General features: G+C 51.1%; 1 protein-coding gene across 9 annotated transcripts in view; it reads right to left on the bottom strand.

The window, feature by feature from the left end:
- Positions 1-18151, bottom strand: part of TSPAN9 (tetraspanin 9) — a 210644-nt gene that overhangs the window by 101038 nt on the left and 91455 nt on the right. For 2 of the 9 annotated variants that reach the window (XM_077953297.1, XM_077953298.1), the window contains one exon: positions 675-759. The exons of 6 other annotated variants lie outside the window; for them this stretch is intronic. The gene's annotated coding sequence lies outside the window, so the exon portion shown is untranslated. Of the gene's footprint in view, positions 1-674; positions 760-6820; positions 7040-18151 lie in introns of those variants that run through there. One more of the 9 variants, XM_077953300.1, reaches the window with a different exon arrangement.

Genomic DNA, 18151 nt, shown 5'->3' with positions numbered 1-18151 from the left:
CACAGAGGGATGCAGTGGGAGAGAACGGAAAAGAAGCAGCAGCATGAAGTCACTCCAGAGTGGCCTTTCTTTATGGCACCCTGGGGCCCCCACCCCTCCAGAAGCTTTCTCTGAACCACTTGGCCACCGCGGGCGCTTCCACTTGCACGTGTCATCAGCAGTGGCGCTAGCTCTGCCTTTGACTGTTCACTTCCAGGTACGCCCTAACCCCAGCAAAGCCGACAGAGCAGATCCCCAGTATTCGGAGCCTCAGTCCCAGAGAGAGCTCCCAAACTGCCTCAGGCATCTGTCTCCCACCATGCAGCCCTGACCCTGTCTCCACCACTCCGTGTTGCGCTCAGCTCCTGACTGGCTGTTGCAGCCTCAGGGAAGGCTGCGTGGCCTGGCTCGGCTCTCTGCCTGCCTGCCCCAATTCTAGGCTCCAATTAGCCTCCCCTCCCTTGGCATGGAGGCTCCTCAGGCTGATGGCCCAGTTACAGGTCCCTACCTGGTGGTCCCAACACACAACTTCCTCCCACTCTCTCCCACTCACTGCCTCTCGATCACACGGCCTCACTGACAGCCTGAGGGGCAAGTCTCTCTTTGCAGACAGACCTGTCAGCTGCAAGAGAATGGCGTGCCAGTTGTATTCCTGCTGAGTCCCCTTTAGCATCTCCCACACCCTAGTCACATACCAGTTGCTCAATAGCACTGCTGAATGAATGAATGGGCAGATGAATGAATGAAGAACTGCAGCCTGGCCAACTTTTCTGGTGGTATCTAGTGCAAAAAAAGAAAAAAAAAGGGTAGAAAGAGGGAAGAAAGTCATAGGAAGAGAAACAGAAAAGAGCTCACTCACATAAGGCCAAGAACAAGGTCATCAGCTCAGAGGAGGCCGTGGGCCTCAGGCAGCCTTGGGTGGGCACAGCAACAGCCTTCCTACCTTCCAAACCCTGAAGCCCCCCACCCTCCATCAGTAACCGGACTTAGTAAATTAGCAGTTTCTTCATTCCGTCAAGCAGAGCATCCCCCAAGCAGAAAGCCAGTCTGATCTGGATGAATTAATTGAGTAATTAACTTCCCTGATCTGCTCCCTCCCATCCCACCTTTCAGAAAGGGATGGCAGTGCCCCACAGGAGGGCTGACTGGGAGCTGGGGGTTCGGAGGGCTACAGCCTTCTCCACCAGCCCCAAGTTGCCAAAAATTCCTGTCTACCCTACATCACACACAGACCCTCCAAAGACCTCAAAGCCCCCTGCAAGGCACACAGGCCTCCAACACACAAACACAAGTGCACAACACATGTGCACATGCATGTCCACACACTGACTACAGGAACACCACTCAGTCAGCTTGGATTCTGGCTGTGGTTCCAGTTTTGAGCTCAGGCACCCATGGGACACTGCAGGCGGCCTGTCAGATACAGCAAAGGAGCAGGGAGAAGCAGGTAAAATGAATCTGGAGAAAAGACTGAAGCGAATCACAGAAAGTAAGAGGCAGTACAGGGCAGAGGGAAGGGCACAGGGCTGGGGTCAGAAGGCCCAGGTGTGAGTCCCAGTTCTGTCTCCTAGGGACAATGTGACTTTAGCCATGTCACTTAACCCATAAGCTTCAGTTTCCCCATCTACAAAATGGGCATTAAACCCTACCTCCCTTCTGGGCTGTCCGAGGATGAAATGGGCTCACTAGGTGTTACTGATGTCCAGTCTCCTCCCCTCTGCTCAGGCCAGAGGTTACCAGGCAGCTTTGCTGTCATTTCTCAGCTCTCACTACCATGGGCACTGCCTCAGGATTCTGGGCCCCACCTGCCTACCTCCACTTTCTGCCTTAGAGATGTGGATGAGGTGGTAGGGAGACATGGGCCAAATCAGACCTATCTTATTCAAATCCCAGCTCTGCCCCATGACAAGGCACTTTCCTTCTCTGCATCTCAGTTTCCTCGTCTGAATTATGGATACAATAAATGTCCAGCCATACACAGTTGATGATCTATGTCCAAGGCCTGATTCCGTGCCTGGTACACACCACCTTTCATACATAGTAGATAATATTTCTTTTAATTATCATGGCCCTCATGATTCTGGCTAATGGAATTAGTCTTCCCCTCTAGAGTAGTAAAGCAGAGGCCTAATTCCTCTCCCAGGTGCCAGGCTCTCAAACATAAGATGGTGCCACGTGCCCCGAGTCTTCTCTTCCCCAAGCAAACATCCCCCCTACCCATCTTTCCACTGTGACTCATGCTGAAGCCCCCTGCCCAGCCTCCTCCTTGCCTCTCCTGGTCTCCCAGTGCCCTCCCTAAAATGCAGGGCCCTGAACTCCTACATCTGAGCCATGCAGTACCTCTAGCCCCATCGAAGCGCCTGGCACACAGCAGGTGCACAGAAAAATAGAATAAGTTAGTGGATTCATAAGTCAGGACTCTGTTTATCATTTTAGTATGAAAAATAATCTTGTTAACCTAAGATCCTAAGACCTCTGTCTCAAGATCAAATTTATTTTAGAAAGGTGATGTTAAGGTGATGCAGACCTTGTTAAAAAGGGCCCATCCGAGCTTCCTGGGTGACAGGCACTTCCTCTGGAAACATCGACGAAAACAAAGAAGGTGAAAATCCAATTTCAAGAAATAAAGCGTCTGAGTTATAACAGATACTCAACTGTGACCCACATAAATTAACCTGTTAATTGTTTCCATTTGCTTTCATCTGTAGCAACCCCTTGCTTTTCAAACTGCAGCTTGTGACCCATTATTGGGTTATAAAATCGGCTGAGTGGGTCAGAAGACTTTCTTTTTTTTTTTCTTTTAGAGACAGCATCTCACTCTGCTGCCTGGGCTGGAGTGCAGTGGTACGATCATAGCTGACTACATCCTTGAACTCCCAGGTTCAAGTGATCCTCCCGAGTAGCTAGAAATACAGGTATGGGCCACCAGCTTGGCTGATTTTATTTTTTTGTAGAGATGGGGTCTCACTATGTTACTCAAGTAACCTTCCCCCCTCGGCCTCACGAAGTGCTGGGCTTACAAGCGTGAGCCACCGTGCCGAGCCAAGAGTATTTTTAAAAAATAAAACAGAAAACACCAGAATGTATCTCACATGGTAAAGATAAGAATTATTTCATGAAACATTTTCTCAGGTGTAGCTGTGTGTGCCCTGAATTACAACGTTTGGAGAAACAATGCCCTGGGTCTTGAATGGTGACACGATTGGCCCACAAGTCTTGGAACACGGGTTGACTGCTCATGAGAATACACACTTTCTAGGCATGAAACTCAGAGCTGCTTACTTTCTGCAAGGATCTGCACCTGGCCAGGAAGCTTCGCCAGCTGCAGGAAATACACTGGGATTCACTCTCAAGATGGAGATGTGCCAAAAAGTTACGTGCACCGTGAGAAGAGACAGCGCCGTGCATTTCCTGTCAGTGGAAATGTGTTCCTGAGTCCGTCAATCTGACCATTATCTGTCAGATAGAACTCTGGCTGAGAAGCTGGATTTCAGATGCTCACCTGCAAAATGGGGAGAACAGTGCCCCCAAATCTGGAATGGACAATATGTAATATGGACTCTTTATTCGTGGATTCATCACTTGATTGCTGAAACAAATCAACACTGGTTTAAAAACATGCATGAAGCTAGCTCAGAACAGAACTATACCTTCCTAACCTATTAAATTAGAGAAAACCAATTCTAAAGCAAGCCAATATTTTACCCGTTACAAATTCTACTCAGCTGTCTGCCTCATGTGTCTACAGGAGACACCACCTCCTGCTGGTTCTCCAAAACAGAAGGAAAACATCACGCCCTCACGCATCTGAAAGCTCCGTGCAGGGGGGGACAATGGCTTCATCTCTTGTTTCACTTAGGGCAGAATGAGAGGAATGGGCTTACAATGCAACAGGAAGCCTACAGAAGACAGAGCTGTTAAAGACGGGAACAGGTGACTGAAGCAGGTGCTAGCTGCCATCCTGGGCCGGTTGAACCCCACCCCACCTGGAGTCAGAGCGGGGTGAGTGTCGGGGTGTGTAATGCACCCAGCACGGTCCCTTCCTTCCTAGATGACTTTGGGAGGTGCCTTCCTGTCTGCGGCATCCATGGTTCCAGGATGAGGCAGGATGATGCGTGTGGGGTTGCCACAAACAATGGGCCCTCTGGGCCGGGCCCCGCAGCCTATTTCCAGCTCCTGATCGTTCCTGTCTAATGCCAACATCGACAGAGGAATCCAGGGCATCCTGGGCCCAGCATTGTTCAAATCACACATTCCTCTTCAGAAAAAGCTACAGAATAACTCTCATTCCTCCACCCTCCCAGGAGAAACCACATCAGAGAATGAGCAACCAGATTCCCCACGTGTGATGGGGACCAAGGGGGATGGACGGGAGCCACAGGGTGTCTCCACCACTGTCCATCACATCCCCCACAGCAGATGCAAAGAATGCCCAGAAAGCTCGCCTGCCTGTCCCACAGCTAAGGCCACCCTCAAACCACACAGCCAAGGGCAAGTGGGTGCGACAAGAGGCCCCCCTGTACCCCACCCAGACACACCACATTCTAAGTGTTAATGTTTCTATACCACCCATCTCGTTGACATTTTGTGAAAACTGCAACTAAACTCTCAGGAAAGGGAAGAAATGTTTATGGAGAGCCTACTAAGCATCAGGCACCGGGTTAAGCATGAGCATCAGAAACCCCTTCATCTGGCCAGGCGCAGTGGCTCACGCCTATCATTCCAACACTTTGGGAGGCCAAGGCGGGCGGATCACCTTAGGTCAGGAGTTCAAGACCAGCCTGGCCAACATGGTGAAACGCCGTCTCTACTAAAAATACAAAAGTTAGCCAGGCGTGGTGGCACATGCCTGTAATCCCAGCTACTTGGGAGGTTGAGGCAGGAGAATCGCTTGAACCCAGGAGGCAGAGGTTGCAGTGAGTTGAGATCGCACCACTGTACTACAGCCCGGGCAGCAGAGTGCAACAACTCTTTCTCCAAAAAAAAAAAAAAAGAAAGAAAAAAGAAACCCCCTCATCCCTGTGGGTCACCAGCCACCGCTGAAGCCAGAAATGCAAATACAGGAAAAAAGCACAACTGTTATGCTAAGCACTGTACGGAGAGTGGATACACGGGTAGGGAAGATGGTGAGAAAAGGTCACAAAAAAGATAAGAACGGCAGAGATACAGAAGCATACAGCGGGGAAAGGCCCCACTGCCCATCCCTGATCAACACCACTACATGAAAACAACACTGCCCTGTGGGCCCATGGCACCATGCCGCCTGCAGAACAGAAACCTGCACGACTGAGGGCCAGGGGTTAACCATCTGCCCAGAGACCCATCGGCGGGCAAGACACGGCCCAGACACAGCCGACAGGACCTCACACCCGTGGCAGACAAGGACACTGGCCGTCACCCACCTGTCCTTCTTGAGTAAGTGGGCTCTGGCTGAATCATTCTGTGATTAGGAATTTTACTTCTCTGTTTCCTAGTTGTAAACTTGGGAACATTACAAATCATGGAAATCCAAATTAAAACAACCAAGCCATCACTGTTTACCTATCGGGTTAAGGCTGGGGGCAGTGGCTTACTCCTGTAATCCCAGTACTTTGGAAGGCGGAGGCAGGCAGATCACTTGAGGTCCGAAGTTCAAGGACAGCTTGGCCAACATGGCAAAACCCCATCTCTACTAAAAATACAAAAACTAGCTGGGCATGGTGGCAGGCGCCTGTAATCCCAGCTACTCGGGAGGCTGAGGTAGGAGAATCCCTTGAAACTGGGAGGCGGAGACTGCAGTGAGCCAAGATTGAGCCACTGTGCTCCAGCCTGGGCAACAGAGTGAGACTCCATCTGAAAAAAAATTTTTTTGGCCGAGTGTGGTGGCTCAAGCCTGTAATCCCAGCACTTCGGGAGGCCAAGGCGGGCAGATCATGAGGTCAGGAGATCCAGACCATCCTGGCTAATACAGTGAAACCCCGTCTCTACTAAAAATACAAACAATTATCTGGGCGTGGTGGCGGGCGCCTGTTGTCCCAGCTACTTGGGAGGCTGAGGCAGGAGAATGGTGTGAACCCGGGAGGTGGAGCTTGCAGTGAGCCAAGATCGCACCACCGCACCCCAGCCTGGGCAACAGAGTGAGACTCTGTCTCAAAAAAGATTTTTAAGTGACAAAATACCTAAATGCTTAAATTTTTTTTTTTTAATTTAAACAAGGCTACTCAATGCTGGCAAGAGTGTGTCGCATCTCCTGGGGGTCCCACCACCTCCCCACTCCCCCGGCCACCTCTCGCACACGGACTTCTAACTGGCCTCCCAGCCACTCCTCATCTTGCCCTGCTGTCCATGGTACTCTTCCCGCAAATGCCAGGCGACTTCCTAACACTCAGCTCTGTGCATTTCACTCGCAGCTGACACACTTCAATGCCCCCATTTTCATGGAATATTTAAAGGGGGGCTCTGGTGGGTAATAAAGAAAAGACTGGGCAACTCAGGAGGGCCTGAAAGGTGCACAATTCTCAGCCAAGTATGGAGGGAGATGATGTAAAGATGGGAGAGCTGCTTTCATGTCTTCTTGGGATTTTCCCTAACGTCGGACCTTCTTCACTGTGACAAGGGCCCAGAATAGAGTCCGAGCCACCAAAGGAAAAGTAAGGAAGTCTTAGCAGCAGCAAAGTTCTTAAACTATTTAGTCTTCTTTCAGCTAACTTTTAAATTGTGATGGGACCAAGAGACAAAAATATCTTAATCAACAGATGTGGACGGAATGTCCTTCATTACCACAGGAGGCTAACAGAAGGCAGCAGGCAGCACACGGACGTGACAATCCCCAGCCCACACTTAGCTAGCGGCCACGAGGTACCTGGTATATGCCAGCTGCTTGCACACAGCTGTGTGGTTCCTCATGCCTTCGCACATTCTGTTCCCTGTGCAGAATGCATGCCCTTCTCTTGGACACTCAGTTTTCTCCATGAAGCCTCTTCATTCCCCAGCCCAGGCAGACTTGGACCTTCTCTTCTCCAATCGCTGGGCTCCCCCCATTCAGACTCTCACTCTGCACACTGCTCCGTAGGGCTCGACGCTGAGACAAGAGGAGAAGGGGCACTGGGACAACTGTTCATCTTTCAATCCCAGAACCTAGCACCGTCCCTGGCTCACAGCAGGAGACAAATGGATGAACAAGCCAGGGAACAGCAGCACGTGAGAACCACTTCAGGTAGGGAGCACCCACAGAGGTGAGGGCTGGGACGAATCTCATACCTGTGGCTCCTCAGACCGTCTGAGAGCTTGGATGGGCAGTGCTTGTTCTGGGAAGGAGAAAGGCATACAGGCAGGGCTGAGCAGTGCCCTGGGAGCCAACGTGGGTCTATTTAATATGCAGCGTGCAGATTCCCAGAAATCAATGCTCATTTTTAAAACTCTGCTGCCCAGAGCCACCTCCCTGTTTGATTCCAGGGTCGGTGTTAAGTATCTTTCTATTTATAACGCAACTTGACTGCAGTGGTGCAGTGCCGGTCCCACACCCAGCCACGGAGGCGGGGCAGGGTAGCACAGGAGGAGAAACTGAGGCCTGGAAACAAGACACCAGAAAGGCCAGGTAGTTACTGCAACAGCGAGAGAAATCTGGCTAGATGCACTAGGCCCTCTGTGACCCGGGGGCCTGCTCCCTTAGAGGCCTCCAGACCAGCTGGGAAGTGCGACTCTTGCTCTGGGCTCCCGTGAGCACAGCAAGAGAGGCTGGGTCTTTCAAAGTCATTCTACAAAGTGCCAAAGGAAATGAACCCAGAGAGATGGGAAGCATGAGGTGCCTGGCTTTCCCTGGCCGTGCTGCTGACTTTCCCGTTGTCCGCCACTCTCCATCTCTCACCTCCTGCAAGGCAGCCCACGCCACTGCAGCTCCCAGGGGCTGTCACAACTTGGCAGGCCCCCACTGGGCGCTGACCTCCAGATCCTTCTCTGCCTCTCCGTCTCACACCCACCTCCAGGAGCCCAGACACCCCGATGTCCTTGAGGTCAAGGCTGAAGAAGACTGACCGCTCTGGTGCCACTTCCCCCTCCCAGTTCTGGTTTCAGGCTTAGCGCACTCCTGCTCGCCAGATCTCACCCCAGGTGAGATGCTGCCCCTGCTCCTAGGTCCTGCAGGACAGCAGATCCATCCCAAATGACGCCCCCAGCCTCACCCAGCAGAGGTCATGTTCACAGCACTCAGAGGGGTGTCCGCAACACTTCATATCACACAAGGCACAGAGCTGGGGGCAAAAGCCTCACCAGTTCTCCTGGCCACCTCCTCAGAAAATAAGGAAGGAAAGAAGACAGGCAGGGCATGGGGCTTAAGGTCCAGGCGGCCGCCTCACACTACCACATCAGGAGCTCCTCAGGTCTTGGTCATGTCGATTAAAACCACAGCTGAAGGCCAGTGTGCTGAGCCTGTTACGAGAAGAAGCCCCTGGCCCGGAGCACAGCAGAGCACACGGGCCCCTGGAAATGAACACACAAACCTCTCTTCGTTTTCTAACAGACGGAATCGCAGCATGTTAGAATAAGTGGAAGGAAATCTAGAAATCATCAGGTGTAAGCACTCCTTACAAATGAGGGAAATGGCCAGATGCAGTGGCTCATGCCTGTAACCCCAGCACTTTGGAAGGCTGAGGTGGGAGGATCCCTTGAGGCCAGGAGTTTGAGACCAGCCTGGGCAACACAGTGAGACTCTGTCTGTACAAAAAATTAAAAACTAGCCAGGTATGGTGGCATGTACCTGTAGCCCCAGGTACTCAGGAGGCTGAGGCGGGAGGATCGCTTGAGCTCGGCAGTTCCAGGCAGAAGTGATCGAGCCACTGCACTCCAGCTTGGGCAACAGAGTAAGATCCTGTCTCAGAAACAAACAAATGAGGAGAAGGAAGTTTTGGGGAATAAATGAATTTATTCAGGGTCATCTAGCAAGGTCAGAACACAACAAAAACAAACATCCCAACTTCTTGCCTTCCTGGTCCACATCCTTTCCACCACGCTGTAGTCATTCAACAAACATTTATCAGGCAGAGATCTCCTGGGCACTTCACTTGGTATATGGGCTCAACTTGAGACACAACTGGTTTCTGTTTCCAAGCAGCTTATAATTTAAGGAGGAGGGAGGGAGTGAGGGAGGAAGACAGAAAGGAGGGAGAGAGATCTTTAAACAAATGACAGCGCCAGGCACAGTGGCTCACACCTGTCATCCCCCAGCAACTTGGGAGGCCGAGGGAGGAAGATGACTTGAGACCAGGAGGTCAAGACCAGGGGCCATATAGCAAGACTCCCATCTCTACAAAAACTTAAAAATTAGCCAGGCATGGTAGTATCCACCTGTAGTTCTGGGTACTTGGAGGCTGAGGTGGGAGGATCCCTTGAGACCTGGAGGTCAAGGCTACAGTGAGCCAAGATCATGTAACGGCACTCCAGCCTGGCCCTCATCTCTAAACATAAAAAATAAACAAACACAAACTTTTTCAACAGCACAAGCACGTGGTAAGTGCTAGAATGCCAGTATGGGCATAGATGAGGAGGTGTCTGCTTCACAGATGAGGAGTGAGGAAATTGCCACACTCCCAGAGATTCATCGCAAACAAGGACGATCCACATCTTTCCACACCCTACCTACGAGTGCAGAACCACCATCTGGTCACAGCCCCTTCTTCGGGCCTGTAGGACACACCTTTCAAAGGCCCAGAACATTTCTGGGATTGAATTTTAATCATCTGTCAATAGCAGTTGATTAAAGGGCGAGAGCCAGTACGGACACAGATGAGGAGGTGTCCCGTGGGAGTACCTGCGCTGCGCCCGACGGGTGAGTACAGTCTGCCTGGCAGAGGCAAGAGAAAGGGCGTTGCAGGGAGAACAAATAGCACGGGCGAGACCCAGCAGACGGCAGGGACGTAGCAGAACCCAGAAAGCACAAGAAGAGTCTAGTGGGTGTTCATCCAGCTCGTGAGGGCCACGGGCAGGGCTGCAGCCACATAGACTCTGAGCTTTCCTCGGGAAGACAGGGAACCGCTGAACTCACCCACTCGGGCACAGCGAGCACCCTCCGCACACCAGGCACAGTCCACCAGGCACAGCCGACCAGGTCAGTGGGCACAGCCACGTTGCAGGACAGCAAAGGACAGCTTGGAGGAGACTTGTCAGGAAGCTATGGCCATTTTCAGGTAAGATGCCTTGAGCACCTGAACTGGGAAAGTGGCATCCAGAGACAGTGCAGAGGCACAGTCAGGAGAACCCGGGCGTGGGGTGAGAGAAATCGCTGAGAGTGCTTCAAGCTCAGGGTGGGAGGGCCCAGCAGTGGTAACACCCTGTGCTGGGACCAGCCTCTCTGTTTAATAGACTCGCCTGCCGCGTGCGGTTAGTTACCTTTCCGTACCTCCGTGTTGGAGAAGCTTGGTATTCTCTGCAGGCTCAATCAACAGCTACAGGTTGATGCTGATTACAAAGCCAGCATGCCTCCAAAGCTGAAGAAAGCCTTGCTAAGTGACAGTGCTGATGGATCTAGTACAAGAGCGGGTCAACAAAGTGGCCCATCGCACCGCCCGCCCCATCGCCCATCTCAGGCCTCACTTGTACCAGGAGTGGCTCTTGGCCAGGAGAGGGCCTTGGGAGCCCTGCTGGCAGAGGCCACAGAACGTCGGTGAAGACGCCCCAGACCAGACCCCCGCGGCCGTGATTCTGTGCGTTAGGGTGGGACTCAACAAGCAGCTTTTTTTTTTTTTTTTTTTTTGAGACGGAGTCTCGCTCTGTCGCCCAGGCTGGAGTGCAGTGGCCGGATCTCAGCTCACTGCAAGCTCCGCCTCCCGGGTTCACGCCATTCTCCTGCCTCAGCCTCCCGAGTAGCCGGGACTACAGGCGCCTGCCACCGCGCCCGGCTAGTTTTTTGTATTTTTTAGTAGAGACGGGGTTTCACCATGTTAGCCAGGATGGTCTCGATCTCCTGACCTCGTGATCCGCCCGTCTCGGCCTCCCAAAGTGCAGGGATTACAGTTCCCCTGGTGAGTGACGCGAGCACTCGCTCGCACCAGACTAAGAACCACCAGTTATTAATCCCTCTCATTTTAGAGATAAAGAATCAGGTCTGCAAAGCTAAGCACTCGTCCACAACTGAAAATGGCATGACCCTGGCCATCCTGGCCCCCCAGGGCTGCCTCCAGAGCTGGGCGGGTAGGCAGAGGGTCGCCTGCACCAGGACCAATGTGCATCCCTCACTCCCCAGCAATGCGCCCAGAGCTGAGGCTGGGGTGGGGGTGGGGCGGGGGCAGGGTGACGGATGGATCCTGCTTTGCTGGCTGCTACCAGAGGGCCAGGGAGGAAGAGGAGAAATGAAAAGCCTGGGAGATATTTTCCCTGTGATTTGTGCCACTGGAGATGCCCTGTAGCAATATTTATCCTGCGGCTCTGTCCCACTTTCGTTTATTATCCAGCTTAGCCTGAATTATCACAACCAGGACAGGACCCATAAACCAGATACCTGACACCATGGGGACCGTGAAGCGTATTTTAAAATCTCAAGGAGCAGTTTCCACCCTCCATGGAAATGTAAAGAAATAGGTGCACCCTTCATCCCCTGAGGACCGCGGCCACTCTGGATGCAGACACAGGGAGAAAGTGACACACAGGAGAAACTGCCACACTCCCAGAGATTCACTGCAAACAAGGACCACACCCTACCTAAGAGTGCAGAACCATCATCTGGCCACAGCCCCTCCTTCGGGCCTGTAGGACACACCTTTCAAAGGCCCAGAACATTTCTGGGATTGAATTTTAATGATCTGTCAACAGCAGTTCATTAACAAATTTGGCAGTAAATGAATGAATGCTGAATTTACTGGGCATTTTCTATTATGTACTAGGTCTGTGCTGGGAAAAGGGGGTTAGAAGTACAAGGAGTGGCTCTTGGCCAGGAGAGGGTCTCGGGAGCCCCGCTGGCAATTATCTTATCTATCAGATCTATTTACAGGGACACACAGGGATGGGTAACTAACAATACAGGAAGGACAGGTGGGTCTGATGGGTGAGAGAGGGGACAGCAGGGACTATCAGGACATCCAGGGTCAAGGGATCCTCAAGGTTGGGGCTGGCATTATGGAAAACATGAGAAGAGAGTGGGCAGTAATTTGCAGACTGATAGCAAACAGTTTCTGTGGATTATGGATTAGTTACGTGATCTAGTTACTGGGTTTATGGCAGCGCACAAAACCAGGAGGAAAAACAAACAGGCCCTCCTATGGCTTGCATTCTGATTTGAGGACATGGGGGTGACAATAAAGACAATGTAGAAAAATAAAGAGGGATAAGGAAGACAGGACTGGGCGGGGGCAGCTGCTTTGAACAGAAAGGTCAGGAGGTCTCGGCACACATTAGGACAGGGCAGCAACAGGGAGATGTGCTGGGAAACTGTTCCCACAATCCAAGCACGAGGTCACAAATGGTGGCTGGATCAGGGCTATAGCCACAGAAGCAGCAAGAGGAGGAAAAATCTTGGTTGATCTACAGAGGAACACAGGAGTGGGGAGACCAGGTGTGTGCTTTTCAGTACCTTAGGACGTCTATTAGTCATCCAAGTGGAGATGCAGATGCTATGCTTTTATGAGTCAAAGAACTTTAGAAACAGAAGGAGCTTTAGACACAGCATCAACCCAGGAGTCCTTACCCAGCAGACAATGAGGTGATGGTGGACCTCGAAGCCTTGGCCAGCAGCCCCACAGGTGCCACAGCTGTGCAGGTCCTTCTGCTCTACATCCAGCCATCCTCCCCAACACTCCTGCGGTGTGGTTCAGCTGGGTAGGCCAGCTCATTCTACAGATAAGGTGCTGCAGCCATCTCATTCTACAGATAAGGTGCTCTGTGGCCAGGAGAAGCCACACGCATGACCATGGCTATTTGCTCCCCCATCATGACTCCCACACACAGAACTGACTCAGTGATCTCTTCTCTACGCCACGCACATCCACCAGATCAGATTTTGTTTCCAACAATGTAATTTTGATGACAAGGAGGAAGAGAAAAACAAAATCTCTGCTTCTAAAAGTGTTGTAATTGTAAGATTTGCCTTTGGAGTCTGAGTTTCTTCCCACAGATGTACATTACATGCGGAATCCTACGGTACATGCTATCTGGAGCAAGCTGGCCGTAGATTGCTGTGTCCAACGCAGGAGTTTGGGTTGTAGGTATAAAACTGGAGGAACTGCAAAGTCTATCTCCATGGAAAAGGAAGGAAAATACTGAGCCCTGGCAGGGATCAGTGCAGAATATTCCCTGCAAACACCATAAACGAGATGGATGGGAGAGAAATTCAGATGTCAGTGACATTTATTGAGCACCCTCTATATCCAGGCTGTCTGCCTCACTCAATCCTCACAGCGACCCAGTGAGACAGGTATTATTATTCCCAGATGAAGGACGTGGAACAGAGAGAGGTAAAGGGACCTGCTCAAGGTCACGGCAGCCAGAAAGTAGCAGAGATGAGATTCAGGATGCCCCCACCCCTCCCCCAAGACATTCTGACTCCTCCTCAATCAGGGCTCTTTCTGACCCCACGCTACCTGGCAAAAACGAGGAGAGAAGGGGCCCCACGCTTGGGTTCAAGCGGATCGCTTGAGTCCCACTCAGGGAGCTGTACACACCTCTAAGCTTCTCTGCACCCTCCACCTCCCCCCGGCTCCAGGAAGCCACCCTGCCCACCCTGACACCTGATAACGATCTTCTTCCTGTCTTCAAATGTCATTCAAAACTGCCTCCTTGATAAGTCTTCCAAATTCATTTGCATGGTTCCCACTCCTCCAACAAGCTCACAGGCACGGAAGCCCAGATGCCCAGGCTGGACCCTCGACACTGGGATCTAGGCCCTTTCTAGCTGCGATTCCCACATCTGGACCGATGCCTATGGTGCTGAGGGTTCACAGGGTTTGTTATTAATCATGGATCACATTACTTTTATCAGCATTTTTCACTTTTCCCAGGTTGCCATACTGTTAACTCACATGGTCCTTATGGCCACTCTGGGCAGTAGGGAGGGCAGGTACACGTGTCACCCATTTGACAGGTGGAGAAGCTGAGATCTGGGGGATGAAGGACTTTTCCCAGGACACCAAACTAATATCCAAACCAGAACTAGAAATCAGAGCTTCTTTCTAAGTCAAAGGTCTTTCACCAGATCACACGAACTCCCTCTCTCTGCCCTGACTTCTAAAGCAGGGACTCCTTCCACTCCTCTCTCAGAGAATGCCAAAGCCAATCAGACCTCCCCCCAGCCCTGAGGTCAACCTGCCCACATGCACCCGAAACAGAGGTGCCTTCTGCAGACTAAGGAGGAAGACAGAGCATTGAAGGTGGGCCGTGCAGTGCGGGCCTCTGGCCCTCTCCCACGCTCCACGTGCAGAAGCTGGAATGGGCCCTGAGAACTCACGGGCGGGTGAAAATGGAGCCAGTTTTCTCTCTGGCTGCTCCATAGTGTCATCCTGGCAGACTGTTGCCAGGGGGTCTGGAATGAGGAGAGAAATGATGAAAAGATAAGCGCACACACACTTCATGTTCCCAGCTCCGTTTAATGCCACATGAGATCACCACCTTGTATTTCCCTGCTACCTTCCTCGTGAGTCACGTCCAAACCTGAGCTCATCCATCTGCACGCCCACACTGGCTGGGAGGGAGGCGGGGCCCTCGAGGCAGTGCATCTGATTCATTCATTTACTCAACGAGTACTTTATGGGGGAGACACAGAAAAGGGAGGGGGCGGAGAGCGGCCTTGGCTTTCCAGAGACACAGGGCCTGGTCTGGGAAGAAAATTAAGATTTATCAAATCCTCTCCATCCGGAGCTCAATTCTTTCCCAATGCCTATAACTGCTCTTGAAACATCCATTGGTAAAGAGATTGGATGCAGCACTTCACAAGCACGTGACAGTGATTCGCAGATAGAAATGGAGGGAATGGGTAGAGATGGGGGCAAAGAGAAAGTAAGTCGGCTCCCCACTGCCCCCCAGCTGTGGCACCTCCCAGCTTGTGACACTCTCTTCTTACCCCTTGTAGCCTCTTCTTAGACCCTGTCCTGAATTCATTCTGTCCTGTGTGCTTGACGCTGAGCAGCTGCAGACAGGCCCAGGTCTTGTTCACCCAGCACCCCTGCGGCACCCGTAACATACTGGGAACGCACAGATTTTGGCTCCACTCTCGGTCTTGAATTGAAGGAGGCAAAAAGACGAGGGCTAGAGGGGAGATTTTTATGAAGACCTTAGCAACTAAAAAGGTTTGAAGCATCTGGAAAGAGCTGGCACAGCATAGAGGGATGAAGGTTTTTCCCATGATAGAGAAAAGAGCGAACGATTCTCTGTCAAGGATGACTGGTGCTGCTCCTGCCTTGCAGGGCACTGAGCTGAACGGTGGTGTGGTCTCCCCCGGCCTGGGCTTCTGTGGCATGGAATGAGTGACATGGGGGGATACCTCCTGCTGTTGCTCATTCGCTGGACCCCAGGACATGCTTTCATCCACAAAGACCTGCCACCCAGACTGACCCCAATCCTCCCAGGAGGACAGGCCCATGACCTGACCCTGCAGAATAAGACCCAGAGCTCCCAAAGGAGCCAGTGGGATGGGCCCAGGAGGGTGGTCCATGCAAACAGGGACATCGCCCCAGATGGGAACTCTGCAGGTATGGAGTAAGGCCCCCCCACCCCCGGCCAGAGTGATGCCAGCCAAAGTCCCTGGAGGAAAGTCAGTCAGCCCTGGCCCCTGCACACCAGGTCAGCAGCCACATCTGGCCCCCAGTAGCTCCTAGTCCCTGCCATCCCGATCCCAAGCAGGAGGCCACGCTCACAGCACTTAGGCAGCAGTTGCCTGGACTTGGAGCCACATTTGTGAGGGCTGTGCAAACCCCAAATCCAGCTCATCATGGGCTAATGACTCCACATCCATCCCAGCCCATCACCATCATCCCTTCTGGCTGAACCTTGGGCTGACCTCCCACTAGTTTTATGAGCACCTACACACCAAGCACCATCCTAACCATGAAGGGGAGAGATGTGCAAAAGTACACAAGAGATAAGCCCAATCTCCAGGGCTTACAGTTTTTTTCTATTCTAAGCTGATCAACACTGCACTCAAGTTATATGTTTATCTATCATCCCTAAAATGTGTCTCAGTCTCTCTGTGGCCTCATTGGCTGGCACAGAGTAGCTAACTTAACGGAAGAGCTAAAAACCTTCATCTATGTACAAAATCCCATTCCTACTGCTCATCTTCACTGGTCATCGGTGAAATCAACAGTCACAGTGTGATATCTCATTAGTGAGAGATCATCAATGAACTACAGCCACTTGCAGCTACGTGGATGAATCTCATTTTTAATGTTGCAAAATAGAAGCCAGACAAAAGAACACAAGCTGTATGATCCCATTTATGTAAAGTTCAAAACCTAATCTATGGGCCGGGCACGGTGGCTCACACCTATAATCCCAGCACTTTGGGAGGCCGAGGTGGGTGGATCACCTGAGGTCAGGAGTTCCAGACCAGCCTGGCCAACAAGGTGAAACCCCGTCGCTACTAAAAATACAAAAATTAGCCAGGCTTGCTGGTGGGAGCCTGTAATCCCAGCTACTCAGGAGGCTGAGGCAGGAGAATCATTTGAACCCGGGAGGTGGAGGTTGCAGTGAGCCGAGATTGTGCCATTACACTCCAGCCTGGATGACAGAGTGAGACTCCATCTCAAAAAGAAAAAAACAACTAACACTAATATATGCTGTTAGAGATCAGGTTGGTGGCTACCCTTGAGCAGGAGCAATGTCTCGAAAGGCGAATGGGGGTGACGTCCAAGGTGTTAGGAATGTCCTGTTTCTCAGTCTGGATGCTGGTCCCACAGATGTGTTCACTTCTATATAAAAATTCATCGAACGCTGCATTTTTGCATACGTATGTTACACTTCAACAGAAGGTTAGAACATTTTCCATTTCTGCCCATTTATTCATCCCCGCAGCCCTTTCATATATAAAAGGACAAAGCTGTTCATGTAAAATAAATCACTGATCATCTATATGTATAATACTAGTCTTTTTTCATCTCTAAAATGACGAATATGAGATAATCTCTAAGGAACCTTCCAGCTTTAGAAAGTATGATGCTTTGATCCTATTCTTAGTAAAACCTCATTAATCAGTAATAACAAATCCTTTCCAAATTAGTGAAAAGTGCAAAATATGGAACGTTTGTTTAAAGAAAGGCAGCATTACTGCTTGCAAGAACTACGCACATTACAAAATAAAATATAAATGTCTATTAAATTGAAGTTAATGAAAAATAATACAATATACATTAGGCTTACACTACTTAATACTGCTTGAATATTGTTAGAATTCTGTGTCTCTCCCATGTTAGGTCCTCATTTCCACCATTTTCATCAAGAGGAGTCATGAATGCCAAACTATTATATCTACTGTATCATTAGTGACCAAATGAGAGCGTTTTGAGCGTAACATTGACTCAGATGTCTGTAATTCCCACACCTCGGCCACTTCCCTCCATGGTCCCGTTAGACCGACACATTCCATCCACACCTGGGCAAATCTGAGCCTGGCCTGAGTCTCGGTGCGGAGCCACTCCTTGAAGCCCGTCCCCTGCATGAGGCTGCCTCGAACACGGCTGAGACACAGATTACTTATGAGACTTAAGACACCCCTGGGAGCTCAGCAACTCCAATGATGCAGCAGATTCTAGCAGGCAGCAGGACGAGAATACTAGGCGCCATCATAAATTAAACCTCTGCTCAGTGGCTAATCTCACGGGCGCCTCACAAAGACACAGACAGACTGCCTACAGCTCACTCGCAGTCTTGAGAGCTTACAAGCAGAGGCACCTCCCTCCCAGCTGCCAGCAGACCCACAGCTTTGCGAGCAGCTCTCTCTGGGCCTCAGTATCTCCTTCTGTACAATGGGGAGAAATGCTCCATGACCCTCGCCTTGCAGTACAGCAGCGACAACAGAACTAACTCACCAACACTTTAAATACTTCTGGACTCCCCCATGAAACAAGAGAGCATGGGGTATGTCTCAAAGAAAGTGATTTCCTGGAGGTCATCTACAAGTCCAAAGAGCAGAACCTGCCCAAGGAACTGACACTTCACAAAGTTTACTGAAAAATGAGCAAATGAACCCAATTCCTGGCAAACCCCCATTAATCAGCAG

This window comes from Macaca mulatta, chromosome 11, assembly GCF_049350105.2.
Source record: "Macaca mulatta isolate MMU2019108-1 chromosome 11, T2T-MMU8v2.0, whole genome shotgun sequence".
Lineage (NCBI taxonomy): Eukaryota > Metazoa > Chordata > Mammalia > Primates > Cercopithecidae > Macaca > Macaca mulatta.
The sequence above is the reverse complement of the archived record's forward strand: the minus strand, read 5'-3'. Positions and strand labels throughout refer to the sequence as shown.